Source organism: Leucoraja erinacea, unplaced genomic scaffold (assembly GCF_028641065.1).
Source record: "Leucoraja erinacea ecotype New England unplaced genomic scaffold, Leri_hhj_1 Leri_134S, whole genome shotgun sequence".
NCBI classification, from domain to species: domain Eukaryota; kingdom Metazoa; phylum Chordata; class Chondrichthyes; order Rajiformes; family Rajidae; genus Leucoraja; species Leucoraja erinaceus.
In genome coordinates, this window is record NW_026575616.1 from 75,914 (window position 1) to 88,276 (window position 12,363).

The window sequence follows — 12,363 nt, forward strand, 5'->3', positions numbered from 1 at the left end:
CCTTCGTTTTTTTGATGTTCAAGAGGAGGCTGTTCTCCTGGCACCAGAGTGCTAGATCAGCCACCTCCTCCCGGTAGGCCCTCTCATCATTGTCTGAGATCAGGCCCACCACCACAGTGTCATCAGCAAACTTAATTATTGAATTGGAGCTGAACCTAGCCACACAGTCATGTGTGTACAGGGAGTACAGTAGGGGGCTGAGGACACAACCCTGGGGCGATCCTGTGCTCAGGGTGAGGGACTTCGATATATTCACCCCCATCTTTACTACCTGGGGCCTGGCGGTGAGAAAGTCCAGGGCCCAGCAACGGACTGTTCCAGCTGCTACGGTCAGGAAAACGCCTCCGTTGCCATGCTGTGAGAATGGAGAGGATGAGAAGGAGTTTCCTCCCAGAGGCCATTCGGACTGTAAACTCCTATCTCACCAGGGACTAACTCTACTGAACCATTCTACTGGTGTGTGGTGTCTTTTTAAAATCGCTGTTTCTTTGTTTTTCTCCCACAAATATGTAATTGCTGATTGTGTTCCATTCTGTTTTGTACAGTCCGTGAGCATTGCCAGTTTTCATTTCACTGCACATCTCGTATGCGTACGTGACGAATAAACTTGGCATGACGCCCACCACCCTATGTGTGAAAAAGTTGCTCATCATCAGGTTCGTATTAAATCGTTCCCCTCTCACCATAAACCCATGTCCTCTGGTTCTTGATTCCACTCCTCTGGGTAAAAGATCACCCAGTCCATCTCCCGAATAATTTTAACAAATTATATCTACTTTGCAGAAAATCGTTTGGTATTTGTCTCCAAATAACCTGTTAAAAAAATACAGTGCTGGAGTAACAATAGGTGTTGGAAACCTCACCTAATCCTTCTCTCCAGAGATGCTGCAGCATTTTTGTGTGTCTATCTTAAGTATAGTTTTGTTTGAGTTTAGTTTATTGTCACCTGTACTGAGGTACAGTGAAAAGCTTGTTGTCGCGTGTTAACTAGTCAGCGGAAAGCAGGTACAGGTAGTATCGCAATGTTTAAGAGACAGTGAGACAGGTACATGGATAGGGCAGGTTTGGAGGGATATGGGCCAAGCGCAGGCAGGTGGGACTAATGTAGATGGGGCGTTTGGGTTAGACAATGGACAATAGACAATAGGTGCAGGAATAGACCATTCAGCCCTTCGAGCCAGCACCGCCATTCAATGTGATCATGGCTGATCATCCCCAATCAGTACCCCGTTCCTGCCTTCTCCCCATATCCCCTGACTCCACTATTTTTAAGAGCCCTATTTAGCTCTCTCTTGAAAGCATCCAGAGAACCGGCCTCCACCGCCCTCTGAGGCAGAGAATTCCACAGACTCACAACTCTCTGTGAGAAAAAGTGTTTCCTTGTACAAGTTCTAAATGGCTTGCGCCTTATTTTTAAACTGTGGCCCCTGATTCTGGACTCCCCTAACATCGGGAACATGTTTCCTGCCTCTAGCGTGTCTAAACCCTTAATAATCTTATATGTTTCAATGAGATACCCTCTCATCCTTCTAAACTACAGAGTGTACAAGCCCAGCCGCACCATTCTCTCAGCATATGACAGTCCCGCCATCCCTGGAATGAACCTTGTAAACCTACGCTGCACTCCCTCAATAGCAAGAATGTCCTTCCTCAAATTAGGGGACCAAAACTGCACACAATACTCCAGGTGTGGTCTCACTAGGGCCCTGTAGAACTCAGCGGGTCAGGCAGCATCTGTGGAGAACATGGATAGGTGACGTTTCACAGAGTGCTGGAGTAACTCAGCGGGTCAGGCAGCATCTGTGGAGAACATGGAGAGGTGGTGTTTTGAATCAGGACACTTTTTCAGGCTTGCTTAAAGAATAACCAGTGGTTTCTTACATTGGTGGCACGGTGGCGCAGCGGTAGAGCTGCCTTACAACACCAGAGACCCAGGTTCAATCCTGACTACGGGCGCTGCCTGTCTATATGGAGTTTGCACGTTCTCCCTGTGACCACGTGGGTTTTCTCCGGGTGCTCCGGTTTCCCCCTACACTACAACGACGTGCAGGTTTGTAGGTCAATTGACTTGGTATCATTGTAAATTGTCCCTGATGTGTTAGTGTGCGGGGATCGCTGGTCGGTGCGGACTCGGTGGGCTGAAGGGCCTGTTTCCACACTGTATCTCTGAAACTAAACTTGGTCACTGAGAAAACAAGCTCAGAATCAAAGATCCTATAGGTGGACCACTCCTGCTAAATGCAATGGGCAAGATGGTCCACTCCTGCTAAATGCAATGGGCTGACGTGTAATACGCAACTGAGTGGAATGTGGGACTAATTTCCTCCATTTTAGTAACCCGACCCGACCCGACCCGACTCGCAGTATAATCAACGTTGCAGGGGAACAGTTTGTGTTAATAAATTAAAATTCTGAAAATGAGGAGATTTTTACCAAAGAACTTTTATTTTTACGAGGATGTTTCCGTAACCGGCTTCCGTCTCCGTACTATTATCCTACGGGATCTTTGGTGCGGAGACGGAAGCCGGTTACGGAAATGGGGCCAAAAGTTACCCGTGAATCTGCCCATGACCGTACTATGTCTTTTTCATCGAGTGATCTATCTTGGTCGCTGTAGGATCTTTAGTCAGAATGAATGCACAACTGGTAGAAGTTGCCTAAACTGGTTCTTCCGGTGATGAGAGGGGAGGACGTGTGCCAGGTCTCAGCTCGGATCTTTGGCTGGGATCACCCTGCTCTGCTCACACCCTGTTGCAGGAGATTGCAAAACACAAAGGATTAGCAGGGGCTTGCAGGCTGGGCGTTGGTCGTAATCATTAGTATTGAAACTACATCAAGATACAAGATACAAGAGAAACTCAGCGGGTGCAGCAGCATCTATGGAGCGAAGGAAATAGGCAACGTTTCGGGCCTCCACCGCCCTCTGAGAATCCCACAGACTCACAACTCTCTGTGTGAAAAAGTGTTTCCTCGTCTCCATTTTAAATGGCTTACCCCTTATTCTTAAACTGTGGCCCCTGGTTCTGGACTCCCCCAACATCGGGAACATGTTTCCTGCCTCTAGCGTGTCCATACCCTTAACAGTCTTATATGTTTCAATGACATACCCTCTCATCCTTCTAAACTCCAGAGTGTACAAGCCCAGCTGCTCCATTCTCTCAGCCTATGACAGTCCCTCCATCCCGGGAATTAACCTTGTAAACCTACGCTGCACTCCCTCAATAGCAAGAATGTCCTTCCTCAAATTAGGGGACCACAACTGCACACAATACTCCAGGTGTGGTCTCACTAGGGCCCTGTACAACTGCAGAAGGACCTCTTTGCTCCTATATTCGATTCCTCTTGTTATAAAGGCCACCATGCCATTGGCTTTCTTCACTGCCTGCTGTACCTGCATGCTTACTTTCATAGACTGATGGACAAGGACCCCCAGATCCCGTTGTACTTCACCGAAACGTTACCTATTTCCTTCGCTCCATAGATGCTGCTGCACCCACTGAGTTTCTCCAGCATTTTTGTGTACCTTCGATTTTCCAGCATCTGCAGTTCCTTCTTAAATACAAGATACAAGATACATTTATTTGTCACATGTGCCAGTTGGCACAGTGAAATGTGATCACCATACAGCCATACAATAAAATAAATAACACAACACACTATAGAGTCCAACATAAAACATCCCCACACAGCAGAATCAAAGTTTCCCACTGTGTGGGAAGGCATCAAAGTCAGTCTCTTCCTCTAATGTTCCCCACTGTTCACCCGTGGTTGGGGCCTCCCCGAGCCCTCCGCAGTCACGATGTTCAGGCCCGCTCGCCGGGATGATGTAAGTCCGACGTCAGGGCTGGGGGACGTCCTAAACGGCCTGGACGTCAGAGTCGGCCACCTCCTACCGGAGTCGGCAGCTCCCAAAGTCCACAGGCCGCGCCGGGCGGTGATGCAACGCTGGCGGCCCACGGCAAAGGGCCCCAGGACAACGCGATGACGGTCAGCGCCGCCCGCGTTGGGTGCTCTCCAAACCAGCTCCACGATGTTGGAGCAGCGGCTCAACGCTCCGGAGCTCCCGGTAGGCATCGCCCGCTCCGCGGTGAATCCAACGCTGCGCCGCCGATGTTGTAGATCTGGTCCGGTCCTCGGCAGGAAAGGCCGTTCCAATCCAGCTGGTAGGCCGCGAGGTGGGGGGCGAGGACGCGACTCAGAGAAATAGTTGCATCCCCGCCATGAAGCGACAGGTTTCCCCCTTACGCCATAACCCATAACATTACAGCCCAACCTTCCTGAAGCAGGAACAGTTCATTCCCAGCTGTTATCAGGCAACTGAATCATCCAACCACAACCAGAGAGCAGTCCTGAACGTCCATCTACCTCATTATTGACTCTCGGACCTGAAACGTCACCTATTCCTTCGCTCCATAGATGCCGCCTCACCCGCTGAGTTTCTCCAGCATTTTTGTCCACCTTTGATTTTTCCAGCATCTGCAGTTCCTTCTTAAACACTCGGACTATCCTTGGTCGGACTTCGTTAGAAAGAGATGCTGACTGTCAATAGACAATAGACAATAGACAATAGGTGCAGGAGGAGGCCATTCGGCCCTTCGAGCCAGCACCGCCATTCAATGTGATCATGGCTGATCATCCCCAATCAGTACCCTGTTCCTGCCTTCTCCCCATATCCCCTGACTCCGCTATCTTTAAGAGCCCTAACTAGCTCTCTCTTGAAAGTATCCAGAGAACCGGCCTCCACCACCCTCTGAGGCAGAGAATTCCACAGACTCACAACTCTCTGTGAGAAAAAGTGTTTCCTCATCTCCGTTCTAAATGGCTTACCCCTTATTCTTAAACTGGAGACCTGGTTCTGGACTCCCCCAACATCGGGAACATGTTTCCTGCCTCTAGTGTGTCCAAATCCTTAATAATCTTATATGTTTCAATGAGATATCCTCTCATCCTTCTAAACTCCAGAGTGTACAAGCCCAGCTGCTCCATTCTCTCAGCATATGACAGTCCTGCCATCCCGGGAATTCACCTGGTAAACCGACACTGCACTCCCTCAATAGCTAGAATGTCCTTCCTCAAATTAGGGGACCAAAACTGCACACAATACTCCAGGTGTGGTCTCACTAGGGCTCTGTACAACTGCAGAAGAACCTCTTTGCTTCTATATTCGATTCCTCTTGTTATAAAGGCCAACATGCCATTCGCTTTCTTCACTGCCTGCTGTACCTGCATGTTTACTTTCATAGACTGATGTGCAAGGACCACCAGATCCCGTTGTAGTTCCTCCAGGTGTGGTCTCACGAGGGACAATGTTTACATTTAACAAACCAATTAACCTACAAACCTGCACGTCTTTGGAGTGTTGGGAGAAAACCAAAGATCTCGGAGAAAACCCATGCAGGTCACGGGGAGAAGGTACAAACTCCGTACAGACAGCACCCATAGTCAGGATGGAACCTGGGTCTCCAGCGCTGCATTCGCTGTAAGGCAGCAACTCTACCGCTCGGCCACCGTGACCTCCCTGAGTCATTATGGATCTGAACAATTGGCCAAACCCAACCTCAATGTGACACCATTACATCACATTGGCTTTGTCCCAATACTGAACCAATCTGCCCATTTACATGCAGACATAGAGCATCTTGCATGACATACCACGTATTGAGTCATAGATTCACAAAGTGTGGAAACTGGCACTTCTGTCCAACTTGCCCACGCCGACCAACTTCAGAAGTTCAACTTCATAAGTTCATATAAAGTTCATGTGATAGCAGCAGAATTCGACCCATCAAGTCTACTCCGCCATTCAATCATGGCTGATCTATCTCTCCCTCCTAACCCCATTCTCCTGCCTTCTCCCCATAACCCCTGACACCCATACTAATCAAGAATCTATCGATCGCTGCCTTACAAAGAAAATCCATTGGCTGCTTCCACATGGTCTGTGGCAATGAATTCCACAGATTCACCACCCCCTGATTTAACTAATTACACTCCAACATGTCCCATCTACATTAGTCCCACCTGCCTGTGTTTGGTCCATATCCCTCTAAACCTGTCCTATCCATGTACCTGTCTAACTGTTTCTATCTCTGTCCTGCCCACTCCCCTGACATCAGCCTGATGAAGGGTCTCGACCCAAAACGTCACCCATTCCTTCTCTCCAGAGAATGATGCTGCCTGTCCCGCTGAGTTACCCCAGCATTTTGTGTCTACCTAACTGTTTCTTAAACATTGCGATAGTCCCTGCCTCAACTACCTCCTCCGGCAGCTCGTTCCATATGTTCACCACCCTCTGTGTGAAAAAGTTACCCCTCAGGTTCCAATTAAACCTTTTCCCCTTCACCTTAAACCTATGTCCTCTGGTCCTCGATTCAAGTGAGTTTATTGTCATGTGTCCCTGTATAGGACAATGAAATTCTTGCTTTGCTTCAGCACACAGAACATAGTAGGCATGAATACAGAACAGATCAGTGTGTCCATATACCATTATATAAATATATATACACACGAATAAATAAACTGATAAAGTGCAACTAAACAGATAATGGGCTATTAATGTTCAGAGTTTTGTCCAAGCCAGGTTTAATAGCCTGATGGCTGTGGGGAAGTAGCTATTCCTGAACCTGGTCGTTGCAGTCTTCAGGCTCCTGTACCTTCTACCTGAAGGTAGCAGGGAGATGAGTGTGTGGCCAGGATGGTGTGGGTCCTTGATGATACTGCCAGCCTTTTTGAGGCAGCGACTGCGATAAATCCCCTCGATGGAAGGAAGGTCAGAGCCGATGATGGACTGGGCAGTGTTTACTACTTTTTGTAGTCTTTTCCGCTCCAGGGAGCTCAAGTTGCCAAACCAAGCCACGATGCAACCGGTCAGCATGCTCTCTACTGTGCACCTGTAGAAGTTCGAGAGAGTCCTCCTTGACAAACCGACTCTCCGTAATCTTCTCGGGAAGTAGAGGCGCTGATATGCTTTCTTTATAATTGCATCAGGGTTCTGGGACCAGGAAAGATCTTCGGAAACGTGCACGCCCAGGAATTTGTAGCTCTTGACCCTCTCCACCATCGACCCGTTGATATAAACGGGACAGTGGGTCCCCCTCCTACTCCTTCCATAGTCCACAATCAATTCCTTGGTTTTGCTGGTGTTGAGGGTACCCTACTCTGGGTAAGAGTGTGTGCATCTACCTGCATTGGGCGATTTACTGACAGTGTGTTCTTCACTGGAGACCAGGGTCTGGTTACACAGCTTGTTAGAGTGGGGCCAACTGGACAATAGACAATAGGTGCAGGAGGAGGTCATTCGGCCCTTCGAGCCAGCACCGACATTCAATGTGATCATGGCTGATCATCCCCAATCAGTACCCCGTTCCTGCCTTCTCCCCATATCCCCTGACTCCGCTATGTTTAAGAACCCTATCCAGCTCTCTCTTGAAAGTGTCCAGAGAACCGGCCTCCACCGCACTCTGTGTGAAAAAGTGTTTCCTCGTCTTTGTAAGGTGTCCTTGAGACTCTTGAAAGGCGCCCATAAATAAAATTTATTATTATTATTATTCCTAAAAAAAGTTTCCTCATCTCCGTTCTAAATGGCTTACCTCTTATTCTTAAACTGTGGCCCCTGGTTCTGGACTCCCCCAACATCGGGAACATGTTTCCTGCCTCTAGCGTGTCCAAACCCTTAACAATCTTATATGTTTCAATGAGATGCCCTCTCATCCTTATAAACTCCAGAGTGTACAAGCCGAGCCGCTCCATTCTCTCAGCATATGACAGTCCCGCCATCCCGGGAATTAAACCTATGCTGCACTCCCTCAATAGCAAGAATGTCCTTCCTCAAATTAGGGGACCAAAACGGCACACAATACTCCAGGTGTGGTCTCACTAGATAGATAGAATCTTTATTTGCCACAAGACCAGGGTTGGTGGTATTTGGTATAGGGCTCTGTACAACTGCAGAAGGACCTCTTTGCTCCTATATTCAATTACTCTTGTTATAAAGGCCAACATGCCATTCGCTTTCTTCACTGCCTGCTGTACCTGCATGCTTACTTTCATAGACTGATGAACAAGGACCCCCAGATCCCATTGTACTTCTCCAAAACGTTACCTATTTCCTTCGCTCCATAGATGCTGCTGCACCCGCTGAGTTTCTCCAGTGTTTTTGTCTACCTTTGATTTTCCAGCATCTGCAGTTCCTTCTTGATCATTAAAAAGTTAGTTAACTTTAGAATGAACACATTTTTTTTTCATTTTCTTGAAGTTAGTACCCAGTAGTTAGATGTTTACAAAACAGTGTACATTTTGAAGTGTATCTAATTTCTTGGATGCGGCCTTATTAGATTACAGCTGAATTAATGTAGCAGCATTCCAACATGTAAAGGTTCCCCACCCCTGCTCTAAGCACTGCTCCCTAATTAGCATCTTAATGGAGACATTTAAATGATGGTAGTTGCCACATTCTTTCTTCCTAATTAATTCCCCACTGTCCCAACCCATTGGTAATTGATGAGGATATTCACATCCCACCAGGATTCATTCTCGGCGTTTTCACCAAAGAGCTCCTCTATAGCTCCGCTATAGGATCTTTGATTTTCACTGAGACGTTTAACTTGCGTTTCGTTGTCTCTGTACTGTACACTGGCAATGACAATTAAAATCGAATCTTAATCTGAATCTTTGGAGAGTGTGCAGAGGAGGTTTAACAGAACGATGCCTGGATTACAGGGTGTTAGTTACAGGGAGAGGTTTGTATTGTTTTCTGTGGAGCGCCTGAGGTTGTGAGGATAGAAGTGTCGAGGTGGTGCAGCGGTAGAGTCGCTGCCTTACAGCGAATGCAGCTCCAGAGACGACACAAAGCTGGGTGGCAGTGTGAACTGTGAGGAGGATGCTATGAGAATTCAGGGTGACTTGGACAGGTTGGGGGAGTGGGCAGATGCAGTTTAATGCGGATAAATGTGAGGTGTTCTACTTTGGTAGCAAAAACAGGAAGGCAGATTACTATCTAAATGGCGTCAAGTTGGGAAAAGGGGAAGTACAACGGGATCTGGGGAGTCCTTGTACATTGTACATCAGTCTATGAAAGTAAGCATGCAGGTACAGCAGGCAGTGAAGAAAGCGAATGGCATGTTGGCCTTTATAACAAGAAGAATCGAATATAGGAGCAAAGAGGTCCTTCTGCAGTTGTACAGGGCCCTAGTGAGACCACACCTGGAGTATTGTGTGCAGTTTTGGTCCCCTAATTTGAGGAAGGACATTCTTGCTATTGAGGGAGTGCAGCGTAGGTTTACAAGGTTAATTCCCGGGATGGCAGGACTGTCATATGCTGAGAGAATGGAGCGGCTGAGCTTGTACATTCTGGAGTTTAGAAGGATGAGAGGGCATCTTATTGAAACATATGAGATTATTAAGGGTTTGGACACGCTAGAGGCAGGAAACATGTTCCCGATGTTGGGGGAGTCCAGAACCAGGGGCCACAGTTTAAGAATAAGGAGTAAGCCATTTAGAACGGAGACGAGGAAACACTTTTTTCTCACAGAGAGTGGTGAGTCTGTGGAATTCTCTGCCTCAGAGGGCAGTGGCGGCCGGTTCTCTGGATACTTTCAAGAGAGAACTAGATAGGTCTCTTAAAAATAGCGGAGTCAGGGGATATGGGGAGAAGGCAGGAACGGGGTACTGATTGGGGATGATCAACCATGATCACATTGAATGGCGGTGCTGGCTCGAAGGGCCGAATGGCCTACTCCTGCATCTATTGTCTATTTTATCTGAGATCTTCGGTTTCCTCCCACACTCCAAAGACGTACAGGTTTGTAGGTCAATTGGCTTGGTAAATGTTAAAAATAGTCCCTAGTGGGTGTAGGATAGTGTTACTGTGCATGGATCGCTGGTTGGCACGGACTCAGTGGGCCGAATGGCCTGTTCCCGTGCTGTATCTCTAAAAAAAATGTATAAAATGATGAGAGGTGTAGATAGGGTAGACAATCAAACCCTGTCCCGGTGTGGGAATGTCCACACAGAGGGTGGTGGGTGTATGGAACAAGCTGCCAGAGGCGGTAGTTGAGGCTGGGACTATCCCAACATTTAAGTAACATTTAGACAGGTACATGGACAGGACAGAAACCAAAATATATAAAATTAACCTTTAATAAAATCTGACAATGTTCACTTTAACCACACAGGATTTTTTTTCTATGACAAATCTCAAATTGTGCAGCGCAGAGGTAAATAAATAAATGCTGGGTCTTTGTCCCAAACATTATGGAGGGCACTGTATTTATACTTAAAAAATATTAAATATTGCAAAAACACAAAACCAATGCTCCAGTGTAGTTCAGAGTTTATTTGGAAGTTGTGGTGTTTAATCGCCTGATGGTTGCTGGGAAGAAGCTGTTCTTGAACCTGGAGGTCACGGTTTTCAGGCTCCTGTACCTTCTTCCCGATGATGGCAGCGAGATGAGAGTGTGGCCAGGGTGGTGTGGGTCTCTGATGATGCTGGCTGCCTTTTTGAGGCAGCGCCTCCTGTAGATCCCTTCGATGGTGGGGAGGTCAGTACCTGTGATGGACCTTCAATTGACTACCTGGGTCCTGGTGGAGAGAAAGTCCACGACCCAGGCACACAGGGGTGTTGAGCCCTAATTCCAGCAGCTTCTCGGCAGGTCTATAGGGGACTATCGTGTTGAAGTCTATGAACAGCATCCTCACGTGGCCCCCCTTCTGGCTGTCTAGATGAGAGAGAGCGGTGTGCAAAACCTGGGAGACCACATCGTCCGTGGATCTGTTCGGACGGAATGTGAATTGTAACGGGTCCATGTTGCGAGGGAGGAAGGTGCAGATGTGTTTCTTCACCAGCCTCTCCATATATGTTATACTTACCATAAATGTATATAGAATGTATATACTGTCCTTCGGTGATAGGGCTAGATAGGGCTCTTAAAGATAGCGGAGTCAGGGGATGTGGGGAGAAGGCAGGAACGGGGTACTGATTGGGGATGATCAGCCATGATCACATTGAATGGCGGTGCTGGCTCGAAGGGCCGAATGGCCTCCTCCTGCACCTATTGTCTATTGGCCATCACACACATGACTGTGTGGCTAGGTTCAGCTCCAACTCAATAATCAAGTTTGCTGATGACACTGTGGTGGTGGGCCTGATCTCAGACAATGATGAGAGGGCCTACCGGGAGGAGGTGACTGATCTAGCACTCTGGTGCCAGGATAACAGCCTCCTCTTGAACATCAAAAAAACGAAGGAGCTGATCATGGACTTTAGGAGGGCACATCATCCGAGGACGTACACTCCATTGAGGATAAATGGGGATCCTGTGGATAGGGTGAACTGTTTTAAATATCTGGGAGTCCACATCTCTGAGGATATGACATGGGCATCACACGCCTCAGCACTCGTGAGTAAGGCAAGGCAGCGCCTTTACCACCTCAGGCAATTGAGGAAATTCAGAGTGTCTCCGAGGATCGTCCAGTGCTTCTATGCAGCGGCGGTGGAAAGCATCTTGTCCGGGAACATTACCATCTGGTTTGGGAATTGCTCTGCCAAGGACAAGAAGGCTCTGCAGAGAGTAGTGCGTTCAGCCGAACGCACTATGGGAACTTCACTCACCCCCCTGCAGGAACTATACAACAGGAGGTGCAACTTCAGAGCAAATAAAATCATGGGAGACACCTTCCACCCCTGCAACGGACTGTTTCCAGCTGCTACGGTCAGGCAAACGCCTCCGTTGCCATGCGGTGAGAACGGAGAGGTTGAGAAGGAGTTTCTTCCCAGAGGCCATTCGGACTGTAAACTCCTATCTCACCAGGGACTAACTCTACTGAACCATTCTACTGCTTTTTTTTTAAATTACTGTTTTTTTCCTTTTTCTTCCCTCCCACAAATATGTAATATGTGAATATGTGATTCTGTTCCATTCTGTTTGTAGTTTGTTTGTTTGTCTTTTTGCACAAAGTCCGCGAGCATTGCCACTTTTCATTTCACTGCACATCTCATATGTGTATGTGACGAATAAACTTGACTTGACTATAATTTCCACTGAACAAATTTAAATCTTACATCTAGAAACATAGACAATAGGTGCAGGAGTAGGTCATTAGGCCCTTCGAGCCTGCACCGCCATTCAATGTGATCATGGCTGATCATAGAAACAGAAAATAGGTGCAGGAGTAGGCCATTCAGCCCTTCAAGCCTGCACCGCCATTCAATATGATCATGGCTGATCATCCAACTCAGTATCCTGTACCTGCCTTCTCTCCATACCCCCTGATCCCTTTAGCCACAAGGGCCCTAGCTCCCTCCTAAATATAGCCAATGAACTGGCCTCAACAACCTACTGTGGCAGAGAATTCCACAGATTCACC